Below are 13,165 nucleotides of genomic sequence, written 5' to 3'. Positions count from 1 at the left end.
TTCCATAACATTTCCTATTGTAAGAGCTATATGAATGCTTTCTCTATTATCTACTCTATTTTAAATATGTATAAATGGTATAGAAGCGTTGAATGTAATATTCAAAAGTGTAGATATTCTCTTTGTTGGAGCTCGCGTCTTTTGTATGTGGGCTACCTGTGGCTTTTCCCATTTCCTCGGTGAATACAAGCTCACTGTTAGCGCGGACTTCCACAATGCAATAGAATTTTATCTCAACATTACTCGCATGATTTGCATATCCCACAAAAAGAACGATGTAACGTAAAATTTTAGCTTCAGCTTTCGTGCCAATATCAATAAACTTTCGATTTGTTTGAAGCGATGCAATGGATTTGTTTTACCAATATTGTAATGTCGCCATTTTATAAAGTCAATAGAATTTCTTTTTATTGCATTTTTTAACAAGCCATGAGATAATTTATCGTTATATATTATCGATAAGCCATCGAAAATTTTTCCTGGTTGAGGTTTGGTGCAAAGTGAACCTACAAAAATACTTTATTTGTGATGCCAGTCAATTTAGCCATTCATTCTTAACCAATCCATGGTTAACAGGTTTTATATAGTTATATAACTCAAATAAAGTACAGAAATAAATTGTATAGGATTGTTTTCAAGTGACAATGAATGTGGAATAGTTTAGTATTGAATGAATAATTGTCGTCCACAAATTGGAAGACGAGATGCGTCTATTACACGACTCGTTCAATTGTTTCGCTCTTACGATGGCACACAGCCGAGGTCATTTTAATACAGTATTGGATTACCAACTTGTTCACTCCTGCCTTGTACACTTTTACAGGGATTCTTTTCCATGACGTCACTGTCTGATTATGATGATTGCAATTTTTGTTTACCCCAAAAATACTGCAGTAAACGTTAGGAACACTTTACTCTACTTTGTACCATTTAACTGCTTAGGAGCATCAATGGATTTAGGAACATTTGAAAACTTCCAATAACCAATAAACATCTTATTAAATTATAAATGAGAATGTTTGGATTTATGGATGAATGGATGTTTGTTAGAGGCTATCTTCATAGTAGTAGTTGTAGTAGAACATAGTCTAGAAGAACACTTTGACATACTTTGAATATGCATCACTAAATAAAAAAGCAGAGCAGCTTAAGCACAGTGACAAAACAATGCGAGTTAATAATTCTTTCCCACCTCAACAGAGGTACTATAATGTCAATATCCAAAAGTATACGAAATCACAAAATTGTAACTTTATACAGTAAATTTAAGGCAGTAGACTTCATGATATTCCTTAGATGCATTTTTATAATGCTATAGATGTGATGGCAGAGGGTACGTGAGTTTCTATAGCAATTCCCTCTTTATATTCGCAGAGGTTCCCCGGGCACAATTACTCACAACTGAAGACGTGACAGCACGTGCTGTGTCACTTAATTATAGTGTCAATTCTTGATAACGTGATATGATCGAGGCTACGGAATGACCACTAATACAAAACTATTTGTTAATGTTAAATAATTTTTGTCATGTTTAAGATATTTGGGCACGTTTTAAGTTTCACAGAAAATTCTTCATTCTCAATCATTGGGTTAAAAGCAGTCCCTTAGTATAGATTTCGCTACTGCACTAATTGACTCCTTTAGTTGACTCTGTGTTGGGTAGTTAGACAAGACCTAGTGTAACGCCTAGCTTTAATAATAATACGATCAATAACATTATTTTTTAGTAAAACTATGAATATTTATCTTCTTGCATTAAAAGCAACAATCTTTTATAGTCATGGTTGGTTTATTCATCGGGAAATTACAAAGCAGGCCGAACTTGCATTTGCGATTAACTATATTAGAATTCATTCAAAAGAACGCCAGGGGATTGCTAATGAGGCTTTTTATCCTCTTGCCCTTCCGAGGATTTCTTCAGATTTGCGGGGTTTTTTTTCGTAATTTTTTCTTATGTCTAGAGTTTTTAAGGGAAAAATTACTTGTATGTCAAAAAGAGCTGTGCTATAAGATTTCATTCTAAAATATATAAAATTATTATAACTTGGGAGGTGTTATATTTGAATAATCTAATAAGGTATTAATGAATATCATTTGTAATGCAAAATTATTCTGATGTAATGTTTAATTAACTTTTTTGTCATTGCTTGTCTCTTTTAAAGGTTCTTGTTACGTAAGATTTCCCTTGTTTAAAATGTAAATAGTAAAAATAATCATTCATAGTATAATGTTCGCTTAATCATCTCACTTTAGTATATTAATCGGTCTAGATTAAATAGTTATCTTACTGTGGGTTTCTGAGATCAAATTCTCCATTTAAAACATATTGTTATCTCTGTTTTGTCAAAGATAATGATAATGATATGTTTTATACAGAGATTATAGTCTTAGAAACCTACGGCTAGTAATATAACTTTTTAAATAGTAGCTGATATAATTCGAAGAGTATCGTAAAATTATTTATGGGAATCGTAAATTCAATATACTAGAAGGAATATTTAAATCTTTACAACTTCAAAGACTAAGTATTTTATGCCGTTTGATATATAAAGTTGAAACTATGAAATATATCATTATATGTGTGTTTTGTTACCAATATTTCGCAATTCAGTGATGGTGCGGTTTAGTTATAGAGTGTAATTGTCGATTATTACGTCCATTGTCCGTTGCTTTCATTTTATATTCGACGATCATTTTTATTCGCGTCAATTAATTTTGATGATGTACTTCAGAAAATTATTACAATCCGCGGCGAACAAAGCGAATTGCTGACATTAATATTCAGAAAATACACTACTCGAATGTTGCTTTATGGCGTTCACTGTTGTATTCATCGAAAATTACCAACACTGTCGGTTTAAAATGCAATTAATTGCAAAGCCGTTTCTTTGTGGGATAAATAAGAATCAGAAAACTTTAAAGGTACACTTTCATGCTTCAGAATAGAGGAATTAGTTGTTTTTGTGGTGCCACTTTAAAATGTAATACAAAATATACTTTGCAAAGAATTATAAATAAAAACCATTTTAGCTTTTTTATACTTAATTCAATGAAATATCAGTTATATTATTAATTAAAATTATAGCGTTGGATTGTAAAAATTTATTGATGTTACAAAAATAAATTTCCATTGTCACTTTTATCTTGATGACTCCTTTCTCCCCTTTACCAATTTATTTCACTTGAGGCGCCTGCGGTCCTCCGCGCCCCCTTACCTCTCAATTTGTATTAAAACCATTTTCACGGTTATAGTGGAGCCTTGGGGGCATAAAATGGCCTACATAAACAAGCCATGAAAATTTAAAAGGTATTAACATAAGTCGTGGTAATTTAATAAGGCTTCCATCAAAGTTGTAATGCAAATAAATCGCAATTAAATATATTTGATATATATTTTTTGTTATTTTTACTGAACTATATAATTATATAACTATAAATTTTAATTATCTATTTTAACTAAGCTTTTGACCGTGTACTTTTAATTATTTAACAATTTGTAAGTGTTCTAATATTTTTTTCTTTTTATCGTGCTTCAAGAGGCAGAGTGGTTTAACTGTTGTTGTTTTCAACCCTCTAATAGGGTGGATATAACTTATGCAGTCAGCATTTGTAACGTGTACCTCGGGCGATATTCCACATCAGACTGAGGTCTTAAGTATTCATAGAGGATAGAGGGTGACTGGTAAAGGATTAAGATGGCTTTGTTAAAAGCTTTGCGCCCACATGTTATGTTTTTGTTTCGACCTCCAACATACTAAATGAAAAACTTAAAATAAATTTATGACTTAATTTTTATTTCTGAATCTAAAATATCCTTTGTTATCACCATTTACTTAAAAATAATAAACAAACTACCAATTCCTTGATATATAGAGTTAATAATTAATGATATGTTTTATCAAATAGACACAAGCGTGAAATTCAGAACCTACAGATAATATTTCTGAATTCAATACAAATAGAAATTTCGTATACAAAAGCTTGATAAAGCTCACAGCGTTTTAAAGCTCAATCGGCAAACAAATGCTCAGAAGCCTGTTGCTCATACTCTCACTGGAATGTCGGTAATCGTCGAGCACCTGACTTTTGCAGCGGCACATAACAAATAGATGTTTCGTCGAGGGTTCCGTATCTATTATAACGCAGGGCTGCATTTGACGAGCGCCGCGGGCGACACCTTGGAAAATTGGACGGGAAATATAATTGGAAAATTATTCGGGTTCGCCACTTTCCAGTTAGCTAGCGCATTAGTGGCAGAGAGGGTCTGGTGTAAATATTTTTCATTCCATATTTTTAGAGTGTGTTTCAGAAATTCTAAAATACATTTAAACAGCGTCTGCTTCGTTTTAAAGCTAAGACGTGTTATTAAGTTTACTTACTTAAATTATTTTGAACATTTTAGTTATTATTCGATGACTTTGTCTTAAAAATTTTCTGAAAAAATAACTTTAGAGGGCACATTAATAGCATTTAATATTTAAAGCATTTAAAAGTGCTCATTTTAATTTTACGACTTTCCGTCTAAATTATTCAATGCGTAGGCATCAATAAAAATACACAAACAACCCTATTCGTAATTCTGTCGCGACATTCAACGGCTACACGACACGGCTCTTTTAAAGTATAATTTATTCAGTGCCATTTATTTTGTACAATTGCTCTCTCACTCACGCACCCAAACACGATGACAACACATTTCAATATTTTTTTCTTTGTTATGCTTTCCAATTTCATCCCAAGTGTTATTGTCGCACGTCGCGACCAGAAATTTCGTTATAAAGTTGTCCGGAACTCTGTACGAGTTTTGACGGTAGTACACTGAGGAACGGTGACGTATGTGCTAAGCTGAAATGAACGGGCTGCGGTAAAATTCCGCCTTAAATATTATGAAAATTCTCTGAATAATTGAATTTTGTATATTTTTGTTTCATACGAGTTTCATCATTAAATACAAGTACAATTGAGGAGAACCGTACATCCAAAAATTTCACACGTCAACACTAGACGTTTCATTTGTTCCCAGACACGTCCTTACTCCGCCGTTATCCCCGGAGAGTTCACACACGCCTTCACATGTTGCCGTTAAATTACGACTTGACATCCGCATCTCATAGGCGCTAGGCGTTGGCGCTTCGTCTGAGTATTCTGTACGTGCACGTCGTATACATCCGAGTGTATTCACCCTATTATTTGCAGCTCGTTATGTTTGGATAACTCAGCGAGGGATTTTACCTCTATAATACAAATCCTCATTCACTAATCTTGCTTTGCGAATAAACAAATCTACAAATATTGCTACAACGTTTTGGCATTTCGCTGTAATAAGTTGCCAACGTTTTGTATCACGTTCACTGTCACCCCAGTTTGCCTGAGAGGCGTTGAGCAAACAAAGCGTGATCAAAGTCCCCGCTATCGGCTTTCTGAACGCATCTTCCTATAAAAGTATCACACGAAACTTTGTTTGTTCAAATGAACAAACTGAATACATTTCACATAGGTGAGAAAATTGAGTCTTGAAAACTTCTATAAGATTAAGAGAACGTTTCATAGACGTTTTAATTGCTTTAAGTAATTAAATTGATATCTTAAACTCACAGAATTGTGTTAAAACAATGTTACAATTTACACGTCTTACATTGTTTTGTTAAGTACAAATATATACCAGTTGTTATATATTTTGATCATAGAACAAACTTCAAATTTGATTTTAATAAGTTAGTATTAGTGATTTTTCAAGAATACGGTAGGTAATTAATTATACGTTCATATTGCGCTATTGACCTGCTTCGAAATTCCGTCCGTGTCGGAATCACGGGAGAGACAAGTTTAATATCAGGGATTTATACTGAAAAGTCACGGGATTTTCCTTATTGGCAAACATGGGGGGACGCGACTGATAATTAATCTGGCCAGACGGATGGCGGAGCGAGAGGTGTGGAATACAAATCACAACGCCCGCGCCTGTCGCCCGTGCTCGGCCGTCGTGATGTGCCCATACAATTACAATTGCAATTTTGAATATATTCAACACGATCGTAAATGAAATATTCAACTGTTTTAATTATTCCAAAGACAATTACGCAAGTTTTAAATCTAACCAAACGTTACTATAGCCGGGTGATTAAATTTTACCTTTAAGTACCACTCCTACTCAGGCGTCAAGTAGTTATGTTAATGCATTTTTAGTAAGGATTATTTAAATCCTTCATGTTGTTTTAAAATTTTAAGCTTTATTATATTGCAAGTACGATAGAAAGTAGAATAAAATATCTTACAATTCGCAATACAAATTTTACGCAAGTTATAGAGTAAAAAAAAGCAATATTCAAGAAGAAACTGCTTCATAAGCCGGTGTATTGTTTGAGATTTTATAAAATGTAGCTCACTATTCTTTGCAGTTTAAGCACGTCTCAGATAAAGTTCTCTTCAACTAGCATATCTTCTCAACGTTATAAATTGATGTGGCTTTAGTATCAAAATGTTTAATATAATTCAGAATGTACAGCGTTTAATTTTAAAATAAATCTCGTTACCGCAGCTTGTTGTGGCGATAAATAAATTAGGGATAGTACGAGTGTGCTTTCTCTGAACTATTACATTATACGAGTATGAACAGTTAAACAACCTCAATTTTACAATTCCACATTACTTTACGTAAGTTGCCAACCGACCTTAACAACGGTGAAATATCGCGACCACACAGAAGACAGGCGTGAAGTGGAAACAATTCCGCGTTTTGTCTGAAAAATGTGGTGCCGGAGGCCTAATTTTAGTTCTCTTCCCTTCCCACATGGCATTAAAAAACTAATTACAATTGCTAAAGAACTTATGTCATCAAATTACAATTAACAATACAATCTTTGTACCTCCAGAAAGTGTCGGTTTTGGTCAATCAAGCTTCGAGGTTGTACAATCAAATTACAAAGTCAACATATTACCTGTAAGGTCATTAACATTACACGTAGAATGTTTGTTTACAATATGTGACGGAAATGATTACGCGTTCGCATTGTCCTTAAGTCACGTCGCCCATTGTAACTTTAACTGGAACTGTCGCAGTTAAAAATGAACAATAACACTCAAAGTACTATGTGACTTTATTAATACACTGACTGTGTTGAGCTTTTGTTTTGTTATACTTTGTATTACACTGGTGATAATGACTTTACTTACTTTTATTTATTAAAAGTGTACTTGAAGGCTCACATCTGTCTCAATTATTTTTTTCCATTTATCCAAGATAATAATTCATTATTCATTCTTTTTAATTATTTTAAAATATCATATATCCGAACATGAAATAAGTAAGGAGTATTTACAACGTTATCTGACTTATCAAATCATGTATACCAAATATTCTATAGTGTTAATGGTTTAAAATGATTAGTGATGTACCTAAGATTATTGATTATATTAAGAGTAAGATAAGGGCATAGTATATTGTAAAAGTGCGTAGGTATATCATTGGAGTTGGTGAATGGGAGACGAATCATCTCTAGTAGAGGCATCCGGTGACACAATCCGCATTGTCGACATTACAATCACTAATACTATTAGGATATTACGTAAGTAAGTGTCTGTGTTAATTTAATACACTAACTGACCCACTCAGAGTCATTATCTTCACTAAGTGCGACGATTAATATAGATTGAGGTCATTTAACTCTAAGATGTAGTACTAGATTTGGTTTAAAAAATTACACCACTGCAACACTCATATACTAGGTTTTACACATAAACTCTGACTTCGTCTGTAGGTTCATCTATAAGGTTACAAGATCAACTCCGTTTTGCAAATACTATTAACAAATAAAAGTATAAAAGACAATTAACAACTTTTTGGTAGTAGTAAGTTTCTTGCCTGTCACAGTTGTAGTTTTTTTTTTCTAGTTTATTCAGTTAATTGACGATGAAATTAAAAGTATTTAGCAATGCTTCCCTGTTTGAAAATTGCGCCAAAAGCTTGGTTAACACAGAAGTTGGCGAGGGAGTGCAATAAACAAAGACAGGGCGAAATGTCGGTTTGTTCGCGGGCTATAAACTGCGCGGCGGGCTTATTTGCTCCTAGCGGGCACGCATCACGCTGTAATTAATGGTCTGACGGGACAGTCGGGGGTGAAATTGGATCAATTTACGAACAATTTTTGGCTTTAGATAGAACAGAATTCGGAATCGAACCGAACAAAGCGTGTCCAGGTAAAGTACTACGAATATTTTCAGAGTCGATAAAAGTAAAACTTAAAATATTTTAAATAAAAAATGTAGTTTTTTTTTTTTTTTAATTTAAAACTGTTATGATTTCATCAGTTGGTGTACATTGTTTACATAAGTTAGTTAGGTTATAAATTATACTAATATTATAAATATACGAAAATTTTGATGTAGGGATGGATGTTTGTTACAACGTATCTCCAAAACATTTTCACGTAGCTCGATGAAATTTGACACAGTTTTAGTACATAGTCTGGAAGAATACGTAGGCTACTTATTCAGTTTTTTTTCTAACTCTGTACAGACAAAGTCGCGGACAAAAGCTAGTAAAGTTGATATAAGTTAAAACAAATAAGTACATATAAGACATCTCTGATTTGCTATAGTTTCATTCTTCATTTTTCTTGCTTTCGGAAAGATAATATTAAAAACATCAATCACAATTTAACAAGAAAAGGCAAGACGCTATAATGAAATGTCTCACCTGTAAAACAAAAAAAAAAAGTCGCCACCTGTCCCTTCATACTTTCAAACATAATGAGTTTGTTGACGGATAACGATCGCTTTGTTTAACCCCTTCGGAGTAAAAAGAGATAAGATTTTGTTTGTACAATGTCACCTTGGTAAAAAAGTAGTGTTGTGTAGTAGCATAACATATAAGACTAGAATTGTTTTTAAAATTTCAACAGTTCATTGCTCCCACGAGACACCATAAATATCCTAAGCAATAAACCGTACTATAGCGTTCCCCATAAAAATTCTCAGATTCAGCGTGTATTAAGTGTTCTTCAGTAAGCATTGGAAGTGCTGAAGACCGACCCTTGTATTTGGCTATTGTTTTAAGTGTTCACTTCGTTACGCCCCTGTACTTAGCTGAATTTTGGATAGAGTTTTTTTCTTACTTTTTTTGCCCGGGGTCCCTTCCGTTAAACTGATAATGAAAGCGAGGAGGGGAGCTGTGGTACACGAAACGAAGTCCGCGAATGAAAATTTATCGTTACTCGTGTAATGGTTTTCATTACCTGTAATAGGTCCATTAATGGTTATCCCAAGAACTTAAACACCTGGTTACGAAAGAGCGAGTAATGTATTGTTACTTTTACGGTTAGGTCTTGTTTATTGCAACATCCACTTAGAAACTTCAAATGGATCGTTTGTTTTGATTGGCTTTTAGAAGTTTAAGTTACGTTTACAACAATATTTACTAAATGCACTTATAATATTTGTAAATTAATCACTGAAGCAGAAAGGTCAACGAACTTTACATTTCTAACAATATTTCTAACATGCATATACCTATATACGAAATATATATACTTATAGAAAGTATTATGTTAATCACAATGTAGTGAATGAATTGATTTATTCAAGCGCAGAATAAGCCTAGGTTTTAATAAATTAATCTCCGTATGCTTTGGACTTGAATCATATAAAACAAATGCATTATACAGAGCCGTGCCATCTCCGCAGACATCCGCCCCTCCAATAAACAGACGGAGTAATTTATCTCATTTCCCTCAATTAGGAAATTTTCGTAACGTCTCGTGTCAAATGGGGTGAACTCTAGTAGTTTCTTTAAGGTTCTGCATGATTAAAACGAAATAATTTCTTTCGTGGTATAATTTTGTTTTCGAAAGCACTCTACAAAAACATGTTTACGTAGAAATTTCACCACACCACAGATTATCCTAAGGCGATGGTCAAATTATTATTACTCTTCTTGTAAATCAAAATTTACTTAGAAAATGTTTAAATTAATCTTATAAGACGTTTTAAATTATCCATAACGCTCACTCAACCTTTTGGGTTTATTAAACAGATTTTCGCATTTTTGTCTTCACTTGATCTTCAAGCTCGTATCTTTTCCCTAAAGACAAAAACGCCCTAAGGAAGAACGCGGTAAGGGGGGCCTTAATTAGAAAATAATGTCTGAGCAATTAATCACAGTGGCAACCCTACACTGCACTATATATAGTACTTGTTTTGTATGTTTGATCGCTCAGTAGACTGATTTCCAACGGGACGAGGCAAGGGACGTCTCCACTAGACCCGAAACTGTTCCGGTTCGTTTCACTCTGCCGTATTACGATTTACTCATTGTTGTACAAAAGTCAAAGGTGAGATTGAACGCCGTAAGGGTAAAAAAGTACTATAACTTTTAGGGTTTCATTAACTTACAGATACGGATAAGCCAGAAAGGTTTTTTACCCGAAGAAATAAATATTTACTGATTATTATCTATGCGTATAAAAATATATATTCCTTTGTAACAGTGTTTAGAAAGCCCTAATAAATAATAAAGAAACACACGCTTATATCAGCTTAATCTGTATATTATCTCTGTTTCAATGAGGTACAAAGTTCATATTTGTACAATAAAAAACAACTATACTTGTAAGCTCTGTAACAACAAATTCTACATCTTGTACAAGAAGTTTGTTCCATAAACTAGAAACTGCTACGATCAACGTAAAAATATACAGCACGTTTCATAAATATTAATGTTAAATAACTGTTCATTGTTCTATTTGTCTATTAAAAATTATTGTGAATTGTAACAATAAGCTTTTTTGGAAAACAATAGGTGTTTGTATATGTGACAAGTGTTCATAAATCCTTCGGATGTCCTTGTTAGAAACTAAATGAAAGTAATTGGTAATTCAAAACCGCATGGGGACGCGGACCCGTTATATAGCGTACAAATTTTCACAAACCCTTTAATCCACCGCTCGCTTATTTCACTTGTCCCCTCAATGGTGAATTCATCCCCATTCTCCTCTCCCCTTGTTCGTGCCGATGTAATATCGGTGGTTCCAAAGATACTTCTAAATTTACTTTTGTTTCTCAAAGGCATACTTGGTTCGCCTTTTATTCATAACTGTTTACAATTTAAAATGACATGCCTTATTAAAAACGGATAGCAATTCAGTCGATTTTAAAATAGAAGAAGTATCGTTGAATCTTCTATAACCTATCTAGTTATGTCATGTATTGTCACATTTGTCCTACGCTATCGACACAATAGTCTCTCCAAGGAAATTATTATTAAAACTATCGTATTCACAATATTAAATAGCAGCAAATATAATATTGCTATGACACCTTTAAAATGTTTATCCAGATACTGTTTGATTAAATTAGAATTTACAAGTATTTATATAAGTAGAGTAATATTTGGTACCCTACAATAAACATAAATCATAATAAACGTACGAATTGCGTACCGATCGGGTTATTATTTTTGTAGGTGACTCTCAGAATGTGTGGGGGTTCCTTATGATATTTTAATAAAGATCCCCAACCAACATAAACATGTCAAAGAGTCAACATTTCCAATTTCTGATTATGTACAAAATATACATTGCTAAGTATAATTATGTATCTCTATGGATATGTATTTAAAGATAAAACATATCTTCACAACGAAAGATGAATACAACATTCAACACGAACATTCTTCATAGATGAATTTTTCTTAGCTTACCGAACCAAATTCATACAAGTAGTTTGTAGAAACATTAGTCTGCAACTATTCGATATATTATTACACATTTTTTACAAAATATAGTAAAAAAGTTACAGGCCGCATTATTGTGTATAAAATGCAAGTGACGCCGATGCCAATGTAGGGTGGAGAAGGGTGCGGTTACGCGGCCTGCATTCTAAAACTTGGTAAAAAATGTACTCCGATCGTGTGTCACGAGTACAAGCGTCTTGATTATAAAAAAAGGCAATGCAATAATAATAAGAATGTAAAGAAATATACACATTAAGATATGATGAGTTTGGTAGTTCTAGTTTGTTTATTTCATTTGTCATTTTTTCATATTGAAATCTTCTATATATATAAAAGAAATTCATGTTAGTTACACTATTTATAACTCAAGATCGGTCGAACTGATTTAGCTGAAAATTGATGGGGAGGCAGCTTTAAACTAAGAGACGGATATTTTTATCTTTTTTATTTTTTTTTCTTCCGCGATAAATTGACAAATTTGGTTTCCAATTGGGAGCTTGTTTTTTATTTCTTAGTATGTGAAGATGTCTAAATGTATTAAAGTGGTGGTAAAGTTTTATCAAACGAAACGAATTTTATTCGTGTTATGTCCAATTTTTAGGAGAAATTTTTTAATGATTTAGTAAACAGCAACATTTTATAAAAAAGGAAAAGTAATTTATGTTGTAACAAGATTCAAAAGAGCGATCCTTATTCAAGCGGCGGTCTGAAGCCTCAAAATCCCTGTAAAAAGAGATACGCGCGCGTGAATAGACTGGAGAGCTCGAGTTACCTTGCAGACGCGACACGAATACTTATTCAACCCACATAAATATACAATGTTGAAAACTGACCGTTTTAGTTATATTCCAATTTTGAAATTTCAACCGTATATTTCTACTGCAGTAAAAGTTCACCAAGAAATTTTGTAGTTCCAGTTCAAACAAAACTATCAAAGACATATTTTTTTGTACTTTAGCACTGGGTACAATTAGGTGTTTTTACTATATACGCGTTTACCTCGAAACTTTTGTGATTACCATGTTACATTAGTCTAAGTAAGTACTGTTGAGAAATGAGTCGAGGAAGTTGTGTCGACTTCTAACAAACCCATTAGGGACGAACGGACGTGAGCTAGCTACTTGTTTGTCTACGAGTTGCAGTGGGGCTAGTTACGATTGTCCTTTGCTAGCACTGAAGACATCTTACGTAAATTATGCGAACATCGCATACAATATACGAGTATATACCATATATTCGAAATACTTGCACTGCAATCTTTGGAAATGAAAAGAAAAAGTTCTTGATGGCTTTTTACACGTGACTAGTGTTCTTAATTACTGGTCTATTGATATATTCTCAACGAAGGAAATATTTGTGCGTGTTTGTGAAATCACCAAACCCGCAAAATTAACCACTGTGTGGTTGTTTGAGATGAAAGTAATAATTAGAACTAAA

At 33.2% G+C, this 13,165-nt stretch overlaps 1 protein-coding gene across 4 annotated transcripts in view; it reads left to right on the top strand.

Annotated features, from left to right (window-relative positions):
- LOC106708859 (fasciclin-2) overlaps positions 1 to 13,165 on the top strand; it is an 86,139-nt gene that overhangs the window by 61,689 nt on the left and 11,285 nt on the right. The window lies entirely within an intron of this gene.

This window comes from Papilio machaon, chromosome 14, assembly GCF_912999745.1.
Source record: "Papilio machaon chromosome 14, ilPapMach1.1, whole genome shotgun sequence".
Taxonomy (NCBI): Eukaryota; Metazoa; Arthropoda; class Insecta; order Lepidoptera; family Papilionidae; genus Papilio; species Papilio machaon.
Note: the sequence above shows the minus strand (reverse complement) of the source record. Positions and strands in the feature narration are given on the sequence as shown.